Source organism: Rhagoletis zephyria, unplaced genomic scaffold (assembly GCF_001687245.7).
Source record: "Rhagoletis zephyria isolate East Lansing unplaced genomic scaffold, Rhagoletis_zephyria_1.1 Rzeph_scaffold_00037, whole genome shotgun sequence".
Lineage (NCBI taxonomy): Eukaryota > Metazoa > Arthropoda > Insecta > Diptera > Tephritidae > Rhagoletis > Rhagoletis zephyria.
Window position 1 is genome coordinate 68,732 of NW_016157121.1, and position 11,273 is coordinate 80,004.

General features: G+C 31.8%; 1 long non-coding RNA gene across 1 annotated transcript in view; it reads left to right on the forward strand.

The window, feature by feature from the left end:
* Positions 1–6,927, forward strand: part of LOC108365675 (uncharacterized) — a 22,327-nt gene extending 15,400 nt beyond the window's left edge. Inside the window, exon 3 of the long non-coding RNA XR_001847989.1 lies at positions 6,820–6,927. This is a non-coding gene — a long non-coding RNA (uncharacterized LOC108365675). The remainder of the gene's footprint in view (positions 1–6,819) is intronic.
* Positions 6,928–11,273: the final 4,346 nt, after the last annotated feature.

The following is an 11,273-nucleotide window of genomic DNA, read 5'->3' on the forward strand; positions in this document are numbered from 1 at the left end:
TTTGAATAAAGAATAAAAATTTATTCATCATTCGAAAATGTTTGAATAAAGAATAAAAATTTATTCATTATTCTAAAGTGCTTGAATAAAGAATAAAAATTTATTCGTCATTCAAAATTTTTGAAATGATGAATGAAAATTTATTCTTATTTTTTTTTTATTCAATTATTCATTTTCTTGATTTCGCTTATCCCAATTTGGGCTAGTATAGGTATAATATAAATTTTGAAATAACGGTTGATTTAGGAACAAACCACAATTTTGTTTTCTTTTGTGATAAAATAACAAAATTTCGAAAAAAAAATAATTATTTTCTTTAGTAGGACTAAGAACTTATGAAGCTCCCATTGAATGCTCATTAGGGTGGTCCAAAAATGCATGTGAAAAAGTAAAGTCGGAATTTTTATGCCCTCACCCCCTCGGACTGTTCTATATAGATTTTTTGATTTTGAAATTAAAAAATATTTGGAGGTCGCTTAAAGCGCCCGAAGTTTTACATGTATTTTATATGGGGAAAAAACAATCTCTCGTAGAAATGGTATAGGTGACTGATTCTGAATATTTACTCAGATTTTTTTTTTTTTAATTCAACATGGCGATCGATTCAGTTTAAGATAACTGGATATTCACATTTGTCATTAGTCAACAAAATGTGGTAAATATTTGCAGGTTCCAGAGCTATCAACGAGAAGGTTGCACGTTTTGGAAGCTAAATTTTTTTTTTAGTTTTTAGATTTTTTGTTTTCTAAACTTTTCACGTGGCGGTGAAGTAATAAAACAGCTTTGCGATTTATTTTCTGTTATTCGGATATCTTATAAGAAATTTTAAAGGCAAATTTTCAAATAAGATAGTGTCAAGTCAGTATAAGTAAATATTTCTTTCCGTCTTATTAATTCACCTGGTATAATTTCACCATCAGTTTTCCTTATTAAATTTTTTTTAAGATTTGTAATATTTTTTTTGTTTATTTTTTTTTTGTATCTTTTAGTTTTTTATTGTCGAGCGTTTATTTTCAATGCAACTCATTTAAAATACTCAAAACGGTACCAAGACCAAATAAAATTTCTTTGGAATGTCTAGTATTAAGGTCCCTCCACTCTTGGATTTTCCAAATTCAAATAGTTTCGTCCCGCTAGATTCTCCATTCAGACCGCGACAGCTTAAAACCAAAACGTGTGCTTCTCTCCGCCTTTCGAAGTCAATTTAATGTGTATCACCGATATTAGCCCATTAAAAATCTCTTAAGATAAACTCTCAAAAAAAAATTTAATATCTTGTTTCTGAGAATTAAACCGCATGCGCGCCGTGTATAATTTAAATTTTTAAAAACGTGCGAGAAAAAATTCTTGAAAAACTCATCTGTCATTTTTCCCTTTGTGCTAACCCCCGCTAACCGCACCTGTTTAATTTCCATTTCGGCATGTTTGCCGTCATGTCGCGCTTATCGCTTACAACTTTATTTGCTCTGCACGTTCATACATTCGCCAGACTTTAACGAACAACCCACAGAAGCCAGAAGCTGCTGCACACATGCATACATAAATATTAAGTTTGAATTTCACATATCCCTTGCTGCCGCAACGTACGTGCCGCAACTCAGCAACGTGGTTGTAGACTTACTGCGAAGCGTCTGACTTTATGTCCGTCTTCCGAGTTCAAAAGTAGAGAATGTCTTCTTGTGTATACAAGTGTTTTGAGTGGGTGTGTGTATATTCATACATACATATTTATGTGTGCGCAATTTTTCTTTAAATTTATTATTGACAGAAATTTCGTTTATTGGAAAAGTAAGGTAAGCGCCCAAGATGTACGTATGCACATACTTACATACATACTCATGCATTTTATTTATTTTTTTTTTTGAATTTTTACACAAAGTTGAGCGGAATAATTTATATCAAGACATTTTTAATTTTTTTCATACAAGAGAAAAACTCGTTACACAAGTTCCCAATCTTTAATACTAAATACATTTAACTTTTGGTATCTTTACATTACTTTTTTCGTAAATGATGAAGTTTGCCTTTTCGTGTTCTATACATAAGTATTAAAAGTAAGGTATTTAACCGGTTTTCAGTTATCGTGATGTAATCTATTTTTAATTGGGACTAACCTGATAACAGTCCTTTCGCCAGGCGCGACAGGTGGTGACAAGCAAGGCCAGCAATAGTAGAAGTGAAGGACATACATATTTCAGGCAAAATACCTTTGGCGTGCTATTCGAGAGATCAAGGGTTTGAAAACTCGGGCGGCATATTTTTTTACCCACTCTTTTCACTTTTTATTTATTTTTTTATTAGTTTTAAGATTTCACTGTTTTCATTTTCTGTAAATTATTTTGTTAATTTTTTTCTTTTAGTCTTTAGATTATATTGATTTGAAAATGTTCTTTTTTTATTATATATATTTGATTTTTAGCAACTTATTTAATTTTTTATTTAATTCTTTTTCAATATCTAAAGTTTTTGGTTTGAAAATAAATATATATTCTTTTATTTCATTTAACTTTGAAAAACATATTTATTCGTTTTTTATAATTTTTTAATTTTTTCTGTTCTAACTTTCACTAGCTTTAATTCTTAGCTTTTATTGTTTAAAAAAAAAATACATTATTTATTTAATATCATTACTTTTTATAAACATATTTTATATATTTTTTTCTTTTTAATATCCTTTTAGTTTTTGGAAACTTATTTTGCTAAAAATTTCTTTATATTTGTTTGCATTTTTAAATTATTATATTTTTTTTTAATTTTGGAAACTTAATTTTTTAATTTATTTTAAATTATACTTTTTAGCTTTTAGATTTTATTGGTTTAAAAATAAACATATGCACTTTTTTATTTCATTTACTTTTTGGTAAATTATGTGATTTATTTCTTTTTTTAACACCCTTTTATTAGCTTCACCTATATGTTTGTATGTATGTATGTTTGTAACCGACTCCTTTGGACTCGATTTTGACCCACTTTAAACGGACAGATTTAATTCAAACTTTGTACACTTATCAAGAATCAGTGACAATATAATAATTTAATAAGTTTATCTCATTATCCTGATTAGGATCGCCAGATTAAATAATTTCCTTACACAGCCTCTGTGTGAGAGCAAGTAAGACAACCACGCTGTCTGCGCATGCGTACCGTCTACTTACTTTCCGGCTCGATCACTCGAGCATTTAGAAAAAATTTTATTTTTAACAATAAATCGAACTAAAAAATTAAAAATAAATATAGTTTAAAAAAACTAAAAAACACGCTTTTAAAGCATATCAAGCTAAAAAGTAAAAAATAATTCTGAATATAAGTTGAAAATAATAATGATTGATATAAGTTGAAAATAATAATTATTGTGAAAAAGTGTGGGTTGCTCGATAGACGAAAAATATGGCAAAGAGCGCCCCACGCTTTTTGACAATAATACTAGTATTTTTTGTTCATTATTATTTTCAACTTATATTAAGAATTTTTTTTTTTACTTTTTAGTTTGATATGCTTTAAAAGCGTGTTTTTTAGTTTTTTTAGACTATATTTTTTAATCTTTTATTTTCTTTTTATGAATTCAGTTTTAAGAAATCTAATTTATTTTTTTAGTTTCACTTTATTTTAGTTTTTAGATTTTACTGTTTTAAAAAGATTTTTTTTTTTTTTTAATTTTTGCAACTTATTTTATTAGCTTCTTTTTTAAATATAATTTGTTTCTTTTTTACTTTAGCTTTCGTTGAAATTTTACTGTTCTAGAAAGAAAACTATAACTTTTAAATTTCATTAAATCTTTAGAAATGTACGTTATTTATTTTCTCCTATTTATATTATTTTTCTCCTATTTTAAATTTTATTTGCTGTTAGTCCTTTATTTGATTTTAACAAAACTTTTTGGAAAAAGAGGAACAGAATAACGTGATTATTTTCCTCGTTAGCAGATCTTTCAATTAGTCTTTCGAAAGACAGAAAAGGGATTTCGGGATAGTTGCTAGAATTGACTGTGGTGAGTTGAAAGACAATTGCCAGAATTGCGCTGTAAAGCCTGGCAGCAGTTATGAATTTTTCTTGACCATCATCGGTTCTGAATAAGTGACCCTGTGATGCTGATGAAAAATATATAATTTCTCTACTGTTTCAAGATTTGTTTTCTGCTACATTTCTGCCACAATTTCCAGCTTACTATGGCGGAGACGTCACCTGAATAAGCACCAAGTTTAGTGCCTCTGTTGACTGGCCTAAAGGTCTCCAGTTCGAAATCGCAGAGTGGGCACCTGTTGCCATTACTTCATCTAAAATGATTTACTTTGAGACAATGCTAAGGTCACCAACTACATCCAAAAAAACCCTCAATCTGAATTCTTCATTCTCAAGTCCAACATGGTGTAACGACATTGTGTCGAGCGGCGCCTACCAACTTTGCTTTGTGTAAGTAGATTTGCTAGTTCAACATTTTCTCTCACCCGTTTCCTAAAAGTGAAAAGGTTTGGGCACCAAGAATGGGGGTTTGGCCTTCCCTTGGACCGCCTTTGGAACCCAAGCCCGCATGTAGACCTCAGACACTGCTCTAGACAGGCGATCGTTCATCCCTTCTAGGTAATCTGTTCCCTAGCTGACCTGGACGAACTCATATTATCTTCAACCAAGTATTTTAGAAATTACTGGTAGATTTTGGAACTTTTGCAATGAAAATGATTTCGGAATTTACAAATTTAAAAAACTTAAATGTTTCTATTTTTTTTTCTTCTATATGAACTCAGCACTTTGCTGCAATATACATACATATGTATGTAAGTAAATAATGTTGTTCATATCAGCACGTGACGAAGATTATGCTGCAGTTATTCATACGTTTTTAATAAACCTTTATAGTATGAATACAAAAATATGTCTACGTCCATACCTATGTATGTATGTACATATGTATGTATCAGTGTATTCCTTCATCGACTCCACATTGAAAAAGTATCAACTTTCATGGCAGACATTCAGCAACTTTCAGAGTAATTTGTGGTTTCTTTTACCGCAACTCACACTCTCATGAAAATACATGTAGGTCCCTACTCATACTTGCAGCGGTTTTTAAGCACGTTTTGATTCCATAATTTTTTTTTTTTCTCTTTCAACACAATTAAAAATATATACGAAAATGAAACACCAAAAAAGCAAGAAAGTTTGAGTCAAAAAAATATTATAAAAAAAAACTAACTAACTACGAGTATGTCGAGCAACTGAAGCAATTTGTGTTTTGTTTGTATGAGCCACTGTGTGTGTTATTGAGACCTTTGAAAATTTTTAATGCTATGCTGAATGTGCGTTATTGTGGGCGGTTGAGCAAGAGTTGTTGCTGCAAAAAGGTAAGCACAATTTACCCATAAGTGTTTTGTATGAATTTTTATTTTTGAATTTGATACCACACTTACCCGACGACTTTGGTGACTAAATTTTAACCGTCAGCCGCATAGACTGGCATAATTGGGGTAAACTTTTACAGTTCAAAGTTAAGAGATTAATTTACTGTACGAGCGTTTCATACATACCTGAAAGTAGAAAGAAAAAAAATAAATTTTAATTTTTTTATTTCATATGCAGGTATGAAATTGAATGCAGTAATAAATATAAATTACAATTAAAACTGGGGTATCCCCTTATAACGGATGGGACAATTGTACAGAAAAAAGTTTTTTTATTTTCGTCATTTCAGTGCCTAGCGGTATTAATTTTGGTCTATAGATTACGTTACCGTTTTCAGAGAATCCATATCCCATCAAAATTTTGCGATATTTAGTGTGGAAATTTTATTTCAAAATATGAACTTTTAGCAGGGGGCGAAAAATTAATATTTTTCCAGGTACTATCGAAAAATCGGTGGATAAATAATAGAAATGGTGAATAGGCAATTGAAAATGCGCATTCATTTTTTTTATGAAATATGAGCAGAAAGGCCGACATTTTCACATGGCATACATACTCGTGGTACATGGCGTATGAGTAACATTTTCTCAGCCCACATATCCGCGTTTAATAATTTAGAGAAGTAAGTTTTTGAGATTTTATCATACAATTAAGATGTTTGACAAGGAGAATATGTTAAGTCTAACATATAAATACACTTCTTATACCGGCAAATATTTATGTGCCGTTTCATCTGTCCTTTTGAATATCATTTTAAATTTTGGAAAAAGGTTCATCTGACTGTATACCACTGTTTTATTTATCCATAAATTTTCTTCGGTAGTAGCTCGTTTTTTCGAAAAAGAACCTGCTTTAAAGAAAAAAAATATTTACAAAAAATCTGTTGTTTTTTTATTTTTTAATTTTTAATTTTCTAAAAACGCCATCGAAATCTAGAATGCAAAATTAAGTTTACGCGTTCGGCCGTTTAGCTGTGATATTTCAAAACTTTAATATTTACCTAGTCAGGAGGCTGCATGGAATCTCGCTCAGAGCCCTAGAGAGACCAAACTAGTTTTCTGTGAGAGTCAGACGGACCTCAAAACTTTACCGTCGCTCACAGGCAATTAAAATTCCCTTACCTTATGCCGAATAACTCTGATTGAGATAGCTCAGATTTTTGGAATCTAAAAAATATATAAAGGTGCTTAGACGCCTGCATATTAAGACGATTTGCAAAAGTGACGAATTAGCAAGAAAATATTCGATCACATCCTTCCAAGAAAATCCAGTTGAACGATATTTAACAGATCACACAGCACATTTATGCAATGAACGAAAACGTATATTTTAATACAGAAGGCTAGATAAATTCAAAATGCATCGTTTCGAAAAGGCTTCAGGTCCTTGCTTTATATTTTCTCGTTTATATTCAATGAAAAGAAAGTTCGAAATCTTTTAATAAAGGTCGAATCCCTCTGATTCTTATGTAGTTTTGCTTTACTTTAAAAAGGCGGAATGTCATATTCAATGTTTTGCGAAATACTTGAAGAAAATGGCTCTACTGTACAATTTTTGAATTGGGACTTAGCAACTTTGCACTCTAAGTTAGCGGTATTGTATCAGAGCTCTGTTATACTGTGAGAGTTCTGCTCTTTAGTCGTTCCAACTTAAATTAAAAATTTGTACCTTACCATAATAATTTTGCATTGGCCAACGCTAATGCTCTTATCAGGCACCGCTAGGCTAGGCGGACAATTGCTAGTTGTATTTTAGAAACATTAAGAACAGATTTAGTTTTAATATTTATTCAAAAAATTTCCTTTTTTGACTTGTTATTAAAATAAATGTTTTTTTTTTTGCGTTGTTTTGTAGAACTTTTTTTTCGTTTCAGGAACTATTGAACTATTGAAAAGCTACTCAGAATAGTTTAAGTTTTATTTTTTTTTTTTCAAAACTTAATTTTTCTACTATTTTGAGAAAAAAAAGTTTTTTCGGCGTAATTTTACATAACCTTTTGTTTCCTTTTTAGGAGCTCTAGAACTATTGAAAACCTATTCAGAACAGCTCTATTTTTTATTTTTTTTCAAAATTTTACTTTTTCGAAATCATTGGCTTTGACACAACCCCTATGTTTGAGCATTGCAGTTGAGACCTGCTCGGACTGCCATGTAGTGTTCGCAAGTGGGAGGTTACCAAAATGAATATATAAATTAAATCCGACATTTGTAGATTACTCATACGCCAGGTAAGCCCAAAAGCCAGAAAGAATTAGATAGCTAATATTGTTCTGATAAACATATATGTATGTATCTACATGCTGATCATCACAGATTAACTTTTAAATTATTACTTTAATGAGCATTAAATAAAGATAAGTTGATAATAAGTAGTCGTGCACGTAAATACATACATACATATATAGTCACGAATATGAGCACATTAAAATGGTTACACTCCCCAACAGTGGTGACTTGCAGGAAATAGTCACCCACTGTGGGTCGATGCGTCACGTAGCACAGAGCTAAGCCACTGCTGTTGCAACTAGATGCGTGTGTAAGCGGATAACAGAAAACGTAAAGCAAGATAATGTAATAGGATATGCGGCAAGCATAGCAAAAATATTTCATAAATATGACAATAAAATATAAATAAATAGACGTGGTGAAAAATAAAAAATTTTTAAAAAGAAATACTTGTCAATTTGTGATTCGTAGAGATTTAGTAGAAGGGAAGAACTAGTATAGCAAAGCGGAGATAGCGATTGAGGATTGAGGAGGCAGTGGGCAGTGGGCGTTAGCAACAGCTGCGTGAAATGCACGGATATAGACAACTACATACAAACTCTTCAACTATGCGTACGAACAGACAATTATGAGCAATTGTCAGTTGTGCATTTTGTGTAAAACACTCACAACAACAGTGGACGTAGCAAACAAAGCATAAAATAAAAATCACTAAATAAAATAAAATAAAACAACAAAACTGCAACAATAGCATCAGAAGAAGGAGAGCTGAGCTCGGACAAGGACAAGCGTCGCAGCGCATCTACTTGCCAACTGTGCGCACACTGATATCCTTTAAGTACTATTAAGTACTCAAGTCTTTTGTATAATATTGTTTGCAATGAAAACCCACAGAAAAAGGTAAAGCAACAAAAATCACAAAATACATACAACTTATGTACATACATAAAACACCAATACATATACAATAATAAATACAATGGTCACAGCTGCCACAACAAGCTGAGTCAGGCGCAGGCGCTGCGAGATATCATTGAAGCAATGCCTTCTGATGCTTTTGGAAAGCAAAAAAAAAAAAGAGTAAAACTAAAAACGATGCAACGTTTGCTGGACAACAGCGGCGCTGGTGGACTTGTATTGCTAGCCGAATGGCATAGAGTTGAACAGTTGAACAGCCAGCTGGCGAGCGGATGTGCTCAGCCGGACAATGCAACTGTCTTGGCAGTAGTTATTCACTGCTTACTTCCGCACTATTGCCTTTGATGCACGAACACGCCCACAAGCTTAGCTACCAGCTGCAGGAGCAGCAGCAGCAATTCAACATTTACTTTGGTGTTTTTTTTTTTTCATATTACATAGACGTCTTTCCTTGACTCAGTCTACGTCCCTTCGTGCGCCTTGCTCAAAAATAAAATAAGAAATGAAAAAAAATAAAGTAAATAAAAAATCGCTTAATGCACACAATTGGCATTTCTTGCAATTTCAGCTTATTCTTTTTGTTGTTGTTTTTTTTTTTTTTTTGTATTTTCCCGCTTTCGGCTGGCACATTTTTCTCCTTCAAGTAGTGGCTTAACACAAAATTATTTCATTACATTGCTGCTGCTATTTGTTGTTTCTTTCTTTTGCTGTAAGCAATTTTTTAAGCGTCTATACTCTTCCTCTTCCTTCTATTTCTCTGACAGCTTCTTGTGTTGCTACTTGCGTCAATTTCTTCTTTGTAATCCCTTTCACTTTTCTCGTTCTGATTTAATTTAATTTCTGCGCTTTTCTGCTTCTGCTTACTTCGTGTTTTAGTTTATTTTATTCTTATACGCCTTCTTCTTACTTTTCTTTCAACTCTTCTTTTTTGTTTTTTTTTTTTGTCTCTTGTGCAACAGTTGTACCATTTCTCACGTTGATCACCGCAATTATTCTGCTGAAATTAATAGCCGAGTGCTTTTACATTTTTTTCTGTATGTACTTCTTTAGGGAAACATAATAATTGCATACTTTTGGGGCGTAAGAGAAAATTTGTTGTATTGAGCGTATGAAAGTTATTACTATAATGTTGAATTAATTAATTGGTTAGGGAAGAGTAGGCAATCACAAGGGTTACGGAAGGGAATGAACGGATTAAATGAAACGTATAGGATACAAAATTTGAAGAAGTTGAAACTTTAATTGTAAGGCTTAGCGCAATATTATGGCCACAATTACAAAAGCATTTAGGCCCATATGTATTTATGCACTAGTAAATACCAAAGTACTATTCGCGTAAGTATTTTGGATGATGCTAAATACTGATTGTGATAGTAGGTACTTACCTACCCTAAGTACTTCAATTTGTGCTAAATACTATAACTAAGCATATTTACTTATTTTCACAGCACTAAATACTAAGTACGAAAAAAGCACAAATTTAATGAGTTTCAACGAAACACTGTTATTTAGTCCGAACAAAATAAAAGAATTTTGGGCATTTCGAGTCTATGTGGCACAGAAGGCAAAGCACAAATTCCTCTATGGAGACTTAAAAATTACTTTTTTTTTTTTTTCATCTAATACCCAAACTCTATACTACCAGAGTCGAAGATGTCACATGAGAATTTTTGTCCCGCTTGAAGTCGGTTAAGGCGTGTCGCTCAGGGGTCAAAGTTCAGATTGCCCTATGAACACTTCTTAACTGACTCCAATCGGGACCAAAATTTATATATGATATCCTCTACTTTAGTGGTATCGAATGAAATAATAATTTTTATTTTTTGAGTCTCTATAAAGGCATCTGTACTTTGCCCCCTGTGCGACACACCTTAACCGAATTCAATCGGGACCAAAATTTATATATGATATCTGTGACCGTGGTTTTACCGATTGAGGAGGTGAGTATATCAAGATATGATATTTTAATAAAAATTGTATTTCCTTTTTTTATCTCGTTGAAAGTTTATTTATTGCATAATCAAACATTTTCTTTTTAATAACAAACAAATTCATTAAACCATAAATTGAACATCAAGAATTTAAACAAGTATAAAAACATACAGGTAAATTACCCTACAGTGAGATTGAAAAAAATAGTTCATTTGATTCTTTAAGGAGCACCCTAATGAACATTTTGTATGAAAACTCTCCAAAGTAATTACTCTTTCGCCTGAATAAACGTTTTAAGGCTAAAATTGTTTAAATACTTGAATTAGTTTTTATTTTCTTCTGGAACTCCGTTGATTGAAATATGCAAGAAGAATGCTTTACCGTTTTTTTTTTCTCTGGCGAGAGAAGGAAGTGACACTAAAACAACCACTCGTGAGATATGTATATGTATGTATGCGTGTGATTCGAAAATAGTTCTTTGTGCTTTCATTTTAAACTGGTGTGTTTTTACGAATAAAATGAAAATGTAGATTAAAATACCTATAGATGTACATATTTATGTATGTACATTTCCCAGAGATTTATTTGTCATGGAAGAAAACGCTTCCCATAATCCTTTCTTAATTTAATGTGAACTCAATCACTGCCGCACAAAAAGCGTCTGCTCATATTTTCTTTCATCCAACCCAGCAACTTTGGCTTGTTGATAAATCTTTTCAACATTTCATGATTAAGAAGCCAACGAGTGACAGTCGCCTGTGGCACACAATAAACGTAGACAGGGATGAGCGACAAATAAAA